This window comes from Penaeus chinensis, chromosome 38 (assembly GCF_019202785.1).
Source record: "Penaeus chinensis breed Huanghai No. 1 chromosome 38, ASM1920278v2, whole genome shotgun sequence".
Classification (NCBI taxonomy): domain Eukaryota; kingdom Metazoa; phylum Arthropoda; class Malacostraca; order Decapoda; family Penaeidae; genus Penaeus; species Penaeus chinensis.
This window is the reverse complement of record NC_061856.1, coordinates 24,769,229-24,778,992: the sequence shown is the minus strand read 5'-3', so window position 1 is coordinate 24,778,992 and position 9,764 is coordinate 24,769,229.

Below are 9,764 nucleotides of genomic sequence, written 5' to 3'. Positions count from 1 at the left end.
GAGTTTTTCCCGGTCATATATCAAAGGGGAACGTTTCCACGCAAAAAAATAAAGAGATGCAAATATATAAAAGTTTTAGAGACATTTTTAAGAAACAGGGAAGATATCGAATTTTTAAATTTTTTTCAAACCTTTTAACGGGTACACTATTTATCTACTTAAAAGGGAAATTCCTTTTTAAAAACCGTTTCCCAACCTATGTAGTGGATCTTATACCGGTAAACTGAAACAAACAAACAAAAGATGCTTAGACATTTGTGCGGCCCCAGCTGGGGGAAATTCAAAAATTTTCAGTTCAAAAGAATTAACTTTGTGCCAACCTACTGGGGAAAAGGGGAGGGCTTTTGTGAAAGTCTTTTTGCTGTTGTTACATGTTTGGTGGAAATATTTATTTTGCATGTATTTATAGATATGTACATTGTTTTTATGTTACCTCACTCTTTCTGTACCATATTTGTTCAATAATTTATACACACAGAATGAAAGATATTAAACCTATGTTACGAAAAAGGATCTTGTTATTTTACCTCTTCGTGAAAGGGTGAATCTTAACCTTATACGACACACATACTGGTTTAAAACTGTATACCGCAGTAGGAATATCACGTTTCTTTTATAATCATACGCAGGAAGCAATCATTTTGAAACTTTCTTTTTCTGTCAATATAGCATTTCCTTGAAATATTCACAAACACACACACACACACACACACATAGTACACAACACACACACGACACACAGCACACCCACACACACACACACTACAAGACCCATGATTTTTCTCGGGATGAATTTGATTTTATATATACCAAAAAATATGAACGCAGGATAGAACGAGAGAGAGAAGAGAGAGAGAGAGAAGAGAGAGAGAGAGAGAAGAGAGAGAGAAGAGAGGAGAGAGAGATAGAGAAGAGAGAGAAGAAGAGAAGAGTGGAGAGAGAGAGAGAGAGAGAGAGAGAAGAGGGGAGAGAAGAAACGAGAGAGAGAGAGAGCGAGAGGTAGATAGAGAGAGAGAGAGGGAGAAGAGGGAGAAGGAGAGAGAGAAACAGAGAGAGAGAGAGAGAGAAGAGAGAGAGAGAGAGAGAGAGAGAGAGAGAGAGAGTGAAGAGAGAGAGAGAAGGAGAGAGAGAGAGCGAGAGAGAGAGAGAGAGGAGAGAGAGAGGAGGAAGGAGAGGGAGAGGGAGAGGGAAGGAAAAGGGTGGCCGGATAGGAAGAGGTACGGGCAAGTGGAGAGGGTGTGATGAAGGGGAGGGGGGAGGGGGGGAGTCGGGAGAGCAGAGACGGGAGACGTGATCCTAGCTCCCCATCTGCGCGCGCGCGCTGCCGCGCTGCGCGTAGCGTGCGCGCGAGCAGCCGTTCGCGTGCTCGCTCGAACCCGCTGCTCCCTCGCGCTCGCGTCTGCGCTCGCTCGCGCGCGCTCGCGCCTCGCCGCGCGAGCGAGACGAGCGCGCATCATCGCAGTAACCACCCCGCTCACCAGACAACTACCTACCCTGCCAATTCACACCTATATACTCGTGCGCAACCTCGAGCTGCAACATAAAGGCTATATCACAGAGAACGGAAGGAAACACACTTTATCAGCCGATCCTCGAAACCCTCGAATGGCCTACTTACTGACGCAATGTGATTTAAAACATATATACCATACACTCTCTCACTCTCACTCAGTGTCGCTCTCTCTCTCTCACTCTCTTCTCTCTCTCACTCTCTCGCTCTCACTCTCTGCCTCGTAATCCTCTCTCACATCACTCGCTCACCGACTCGCTCTCATCTCTCTCTCGTCGTCTCTCTCTCTCTCCTCTCTCACCTCTCTCAAGACTCTCTCGTCTGTCGCTCAATCTCTCTCATTGCTCACCTCTCTCTCTCTCTCACTAACTATCTCTTCTCCTCACACCAATCATCTCGCCTGACGCTCTCGACATCGCTCTCCTCTCTCGCTCTCCGACTCTTCTCTCTCTCTCGCTTCTCTCTCTCATCTCCTCTCTCGCTCTCATTCTCTCACTCTCTCGCTTCTCGGATCTCTCACTCGCTCTTCTCCGCTCTCTTCTCACTCTCTTCTCTCTCTCTCCTCGCTCGTCACATCTCGTACCGTCTCGCTCGTCTCTCCTCTCTCTCTGCTCTCTCTCTCTCCTCTCTCTCTCATCTCTCTCTCAAGCTCTCTCTCTCTCATCTCTATCATCCCACTCTCTCTCTCATTCTCGGTTCTCCTCTCTTCACGCCCGCTATCTCATCGTCAGTCTCTCTCTCTCTCTCTCTCTCTCATCTTCATCTCGCTCTCTCTGCCCCCATCCTCTTCGACTCTCTTCTCTTCTTTCTCTCTCTCTCTCGCTCCCACTCTCTCTCTCTCTCGCTCTCATCTTCCTGCCTCTCTCCTTTGCCATCATCTCTCTCACGTGGAGCGTCCTCCCTCGCTCTCAAACGTCACACTCTCCCTCTCTCTTCTCGCAATCTGTCTCTCTCTTCTCCTCGTCTCGCTCTCTCATCTCACGATCTACCTCTCACTTCTCGTCGTCTCGCTATTCATCTCGCTCTCCATCTCTCGTCCTCCGCTCTCTCGCTCTCTCTATTCTCTATCTCTCTCTCTCTCTCCTCTCCAGCTAGTTCTCGCCGTCTCTCCCTCTCTCTCTCTCGATACTCTCCTCTCGTCTCTCGTCTCTCTACCTCTCTTTCTCTCGCTCGATCTTCTCCTCTCTCTCTCTCTCTCTCCTCTCTCGTCTCCTCTCTCTCCGTCTCATCTCTCTTTCTCCTCGGCTCGGTGAAATCTCTCTCTCTCTATCTCTCTCTCTCTCTCTCTCTCTCTCTCTCTCCTCTCTCTCTCTTCTCTCTCTTCTCTTCTCAGTCGCTCTCGTCTCTCTCATCCTCTTCTCTCTCTCTCTCATGGGTCTCGTCTCCTCTCTCTCATCGCTGCGTCTCAGCTCTCAAGATCATGTCTCTCTCTCTCCTCTCTCCTCCTCTCTCTCTCTCCTCGGACGATCTCATCTCTCTCTCTCGTGTCGCTCCTCGTCTCTCTCATCTCTCTCTCATCTCTCTCTCCTCTCATCTCCTCTCTCTCTCTCTCTCACTTCTCTCGCAGAGCGCTCTCCTCTCTCTCATCGCTCTCTTCTCATCTCTCATCGTCCTCCCTCTCTCCTCTCTCTTCTCGTCTCATCCTCTCCAGAGTCCCTACTCTCATCATCCACAACGTCTCCTCCTCTCCTCTCACTCCCTCTCTCTCATCCGCTCTCTCTTTGTCTACTCCTCCGTCGTCCACACACCTCATCACAACCTCTCCCCGTCCACCTTCATCGTCTTACTCGCTCCACAACACACTCTACACACATCTCTCTTCGTCCAGACTTTCCACCCACCCCCCACCCGTACCCACACCCCCTCTCCCCACCCTCCGGTACCATCCCCCCAGCACTACCCTCACGCCACCACCACCACACGGCACACAACCGCCACTATCTCAACTCCACTAACACCTCTACACCCCACACACTCACACACATCACACTCCCACACACTCTCACTCCTACACTTCTACCCATCGCCCCGACACCCAACCAACCCTCCCTCCACCACCCAACCACCACACACTCCCCTCGCATTCCGATCCTCATCACTACAACCACCCACCCACTCTCCTTTCTCTCATCCCCCCCCCCCCCCAGTCGTGTGTGAGTGTGTGTGTGATATACAGATCATATATAGATAAGATAGATATAATAATAGATAATATATGTTAAAAAATAAATATAAGATGATATATAGTACATAAATAAATATAATATATATAGATATTATATACATAACTCTCTCTCTCTCACTTATCTCCTTCTCTTCTCATCTTCCACTCTCGTCTCTCTCTCTCGCTCTCAGGACCCTCTCGCTCTCAAATCATCTCACTCTTCAAATCTCCTTCGCCGTCCCTCTCCCTCTCTCTCTCCCTCGTTCAATCTCTCACTTCCGGTCCTCTCTCTCTCCTCCACTCGCCTCTCTCTGCTCGTCTCAACATCTCTCTCTCCTCGCGTCATCAGCAACAATCTCTCTCTCTCTCCTCTCTCTCTCTCTCAAGTCAAGATCTCAGTACTCATGTCTCATCTCTCGTCTCTCTCTATGCTCTCCGCCTCTCTCGCTCTCTCAATCTCTCTCTCTTCTCACTCACTCTTCTCCTTTCTCTCTCTTCATCAATCTCTCTCATCGCTAAAACACTCAGTCTCGCTCTCTTCCTCTCGCTCTCACTCACTCCGTCCTCTCTATTCTCTCTCTCTCCTCATCCTCTCTCTCTCTCGCTCTCTCTCGTCCACTTCTCTCGTCTCTTTCCTCTCCTCGCACTCTCCGCCTCCAGCTCCATCATCTCTCACTCTCTCTCTCTCTTCTCTTCCTCTCTCTCTCGAGATCTCTCCTCAATTCGTCACCATCTCTCTCCGTCGCTAAGCTCCTCTCTCTCCACTCTCTCTCTCCCTATCCACACTTCTCTCCGTCGCTCATCTCTCTCTCTCTCTCTCTCTCGCTCTCCTCGCCTCACTCTCTCTCTCTCGCTCTCAATCTCTCTCTTGTCATCTCTCATCTCTCTCTCACGCTCTCATCTCTCGTCCTCTCTCTCTCCTCTCTTCATCTCTCATCTCCTCCGTCTCTCTCTCTCCTCTCCGCTATCATCTCTCTCTCTCTCTCTCCTCTCTCTCTCTCTCCTCATCTCTCTCTCTCTCTCTTCATCTTTCTCTCTCTCTTTCTCTCTCCTCCTCTCTCTCTATCCTCTCTCTTTCGCTCTCATCTCTCTCTCTCTCTCCATCGTCTCATCCTCCTCGTCTCTCCTCTCTCGTCTCTCTCTCGTCTCTCGTCTCGTGCTCTCTCTTCGTCACTAGTCTCTCTGTCCTCTTCTCCTCTCTCTCTCACTCTCGTCTCTCATCTCTGCTCTCTCTCTCATCTTCTCTCTCGTCTCGTCTCCTCTCATCTAACTCACTCAATCTCTCGTCGATTCATCTCTCACTTCTCACACTCTCTCTCTCTCCTCACATCTCTCTCCTCATAGACCTCTCTCTCTCTCCCTCTCCGTTGCTCTCTCCTTCTCAAACGTATTCTCTCCATCTCAACTCGTCTCTGTCTCTCCTCCCCGATCTCGTCTCCCTCTCTCCTCTCTCTCCGTCTATCTCATCCCTCATCATCCTCTCTCTCACCTCTCGGGTCCTTCCCTCTCTCCTCCGTCCCCCTGCTCTCTCATCTGCCCTCTCTCTCCCCCCTCTCTCCCTCTCTACTACGGGTACCTCTCACTTCTCCTCCTCATCAATCTCGTTCTCTCAGGTCTCTCTCTCAGTCCTTCAACTCGATCTCTCTCTCCTCGTCTTTCTCTCGCCCCCCCCCCATCTGTGTGTGAGTGAGTGTGGTGTATATACATATATATATATAGATAGATAGATAAAGATATAGATATATATGTATATATAATCGATATAGATGTATATATAATATACATATTAATATATGATATTAATATATTATATATATATATATATTATAATATATAAAACTGCACATACATGTATGCATGAATGAGTATATATAGGTATATAATATAATATATATAATATAAATATATATATATTATATATATGCATAAATATACATATATATAATCACATGTAAGTATGTATGTATATATCTATGTATATAATTATATATATATATAGTTTAAAGATATAATATATGTAATATGTTATATTATAAATGTATAGTATATATCATATAATATAAAAAAGCTATATAAATGTATAAATTACAGGACACACCACACACACGACACACACACACACACATATATAAAAACATATATAAATGCACATGTATGTATGGTATGTATATCTATGTATAGATGTATAATGTAATCATATATTATCTATAAATAAAAAATAAATTAGTCACAAACACACACAGAACACACACACACACCACACACACACACACACACACACACACACACCACCACACACACACACACCACACACACACATGCACATTCTGTATGAGCAAACTCGCATTATCATACAGGAGTAGGGAGCAAAACTCTGGAATAAACATCAACAAATTCTCTGTATTTTATTGAAATAGTATTTAAGACATAAATAGAGAATTTTGGAATAAACTGTATAATTTATAACTATAGATTACATACAATAATGGCATACATGTTCGCGTCAAAACAAATGTTTATACATGTATACATACAGTATGTTTTGTATACAGTCGCTGCCACGCACACATTGCACACCCAAACGGCACACACAACACACAACACACACACACACACACACACACACACACACACACACACAAAAGCGTATCTATACACATGCATACAAACACCACATGTATGTATGCATGTATGTATTAAATGTATTATTTATATATTAAAGCATATACACGAATTAACAAAATTTTAAGCAAGAGTGAACACATATACTTATCATCATTTCCAAGAACTCATAAATAAACACTGTGCATTCTTTAGTTTCCAGTACTTAATTAATTTCCAATCGAATTCGTTGAGACCATGTCTGTGGGATTCCTGTTTTTCTCGCCGGTTGAACCGTGGCTCCGGGCGACGCATCATATGCTCCGCCAGTGCCAGTCTAAAACAGGTACTTTTGTCACGAAAACGGCAACTGACTGAATGAACGAGTAGCTGCGCTGTTCGATTCTCGAGCGGCGTTCTGGAGCGTTATTCATCCGGGGTTGCATGACGTCGGAGGCCTCAAGTGCGGGCTCTTCTGACCTTTGGGGGGGACGTCGCCTCCCCCGGGGGGAGGCAGAGGGGGAGGAGCGGCCCGGGGTTTGGGCGAAGGGGAGGGGGGGCCCGGGTGCGTGGTTTACCGGGGGTGGGGGGGGGGCCCGGGGCCCCGGGGGCGTGGCGGGGGTTTTTTCCCTTGCGGGGCGTAGGGTTCAGGACATCCCTGACGCATGCGCGGAAGTTGTGCGACATGAAGGAGTAGACGATGGGGTTGAGCGCCGAGTTGAGGTACATGAGGACGTTTTTTGAGGGGGGGTTTTTAAAATGAGGGCGGCCCTCCGTGGTTTGGGGGGGTTTGCGCGGGTGGTAGTACGTGACATCTTCCGGGGGGTTGGGGGGAAAGGGAGGTTTTCAGGGGCGCGAAACAAAACACGGAAAGGGCCCCCAGCAAACTTCACCACCTCCCCACGTGCGGATGAGGCCTCCCGGGGGGGGCCCATGGGGTGTCGGTGTTGCCGCTGGTGGGCCTCCACTGCCGCCACCTCCCTGCCGAGTACCTGCCGTGCGAGGAACTCGACCCTGCGCCGCTGTGGTGCACGGACAGGACATGGTTGTCGCGCTCCTCCTGCTGGTTTATGACCTCGTTCTGCAGGCCCGCCCGGGGCAGGGGGCGCCCCGGGGGAGGCCGGGCGGGGGCGGGGGGGAGGGCTTTGGGGAAGGAGGGGGGGCCGCACAGGGGCCATGCAGCGGCAGCCCGTTATTTTCGTACTTGGTGGCGGCGGCAATGCCCCTCTGCACCCTCGCCGCCTCAACCAGGCGCCCGTTGATCCACAGGTAGCGACCGATGCGCCAGTACAGGAGGGACATGACGCTTTAGCGGCATCACTTTAAAAAGGACAAGTTGAAAGGGTCGGAAGGTGCGAGAGTCGTAGAGTCGCGGTTTCCCCCAGGCAATGACCTCGGTGTTTCTGGGGCCCCCCCGGGAGGTCGTGGAGGCCCGGGGCGGAAAATAAAAAGGGGAGCCGCGGGGGAGCGTTTCCGCCCCTGCCCACCCACAAACCCCCCCCGCGCCCCTGCAGCAGACAATGGAAAGGGCGTTTAGTGTGGTTGTCTGTTACGCGTTTTTGGAGTCAGGGCGCTCAAAATACTTTTTGCCTTAGGGGGGAATTTTTGTTTAGAAAAAAAATATTGCTCTACCTTTCTCTCTCTCTCTCTATATTAATTCCTCCTCCCCCCCTCTTTTTCCCCTTTTCTCCTCTCTCTCTCTCTCCTTCTCTTTTTTATCACCCATTTCCCCCCCCCCCCTCTCTTTTCTCCTTTTTTATCTATCTATTCTATTCCCCCCCACCCTCTCCCCCTCTCGGCCCCCCTCAAACCCCTCTCCCCTCTCCCCCTCCCCTTCTTCCTCTCTCTCCTCTCTCTCCCCCTTCTCTCCCCCTATATAATATTTTTTTATATATATGTGTATATATATTTTATACTTTTATAAATAAATATATATATAAAATATATATTATAATATATATATATATTTAAAATATTATATAGCTTTCCTCTCTCTCCCCCTCCCCCCTCTCCCCCTCCCCTTCCCCCCTCTCCCTTTCCCCTTTTTCTCTCTCTTTCTCTCTCTCTCTCTTTATTATCTATCTATCCCCCCCCCCTCTCTCTCTCTTTTTCTATCTATCTCTCTCTCTCTTCTCTCCTTACTTTCTTTTAAAACTTTCCTCTCTCTTCTCCCCTCTCCCTCTCTCTTTTCTTTTCCTTTTCTCTCCTCCTCTTTTTCTCCTCTTTTCCCCTCTATATTTATATTAATATTAATTAAATAGTATACACACTAACACACACACACACATTTTGGGTTTTTATTATAATTACAATTATACATAATATTGATATAAAAATCCTAATAATCTTTTATACGCAAGTATAGACTGACCCCCATTAATTATTTTCAAGCGTTTTAAAAAGGAATTCCAATTAATATTTTCCCATGATTTAAAATGAACAAAATGCGTCAAAACAAATGTTTTTATAACCTCATCAAAGTACAAGGGCGTTAAAAAATTTCCAAAAATCCTTTTCCTTCACCCGGGGTTTCTTTTCCCCTTCTGAGGGCTGTATTCCCTTTTTGGCAAATGAAAGTCTTTAATGAAATTTAGCACCTCTCCCCTGCCGGGGTACCCCACATAAACACATTCACACAACAAAATTTCTATCTATCTACATATCTATCAATTTATTTATCTATCTATCTATCTATATAATAATATGCAAACTACACACACACACACACCCCCACCACACAACACACACACAACCGCACACACACACACAAAAACACACCCACACACACCCACACACACACTCACACACACAACACAATATTAAATACATATATAATATATATATATTTTAATATATAATATATGGAAGAGAGAAAGAGAGAGAGGAGGGGGGGGAGAGAATACTAGCCTACTTGTTAGCAAGACTAATCAGCAAGTTTGCTGAACTGAGCCGAAAAAAATAAACCCTAACAGACCTTATTGATCTATTAAAACACCTACTCTCTTTCTCTGACAAATGTTTAATTAGTTTGGCGTTCCTGCGACTGGAAAAAAGAAACTTAGCTATAAGGCAGAGTACACAGGTTTTCTGTGAGTGAGAGGTACTATTTCTAATGTAATCTGTAGGTTGATGATGCTACGTAATGAACTTTCTCAGTCAAATTACCGCAATCAGTTCCTTGAGTAATACGGACTTTAAGGAGGTCAATGTACCCCCGTAATTTCTTTTTATTAAACACAGATGTATGTAATCACACTAAGCGTCAAATTTCTCCAAAGTGTGAAATACCTATCGACTTCCTAAAAAATACTTCTTATTCTTACTTTCCCTCCTCGCTATTCTTATTCTATATTGCCTCTCTGTTTCTTCTTCTTCTTCTTCTTCTTCTTCATCATCGTCATTATCATCATCGTTATCCTCCTCCTCCTCCTCCTCATCATCATCATCATCATCATCCTCATCATCATCGTCATTATCATCATCGTTATC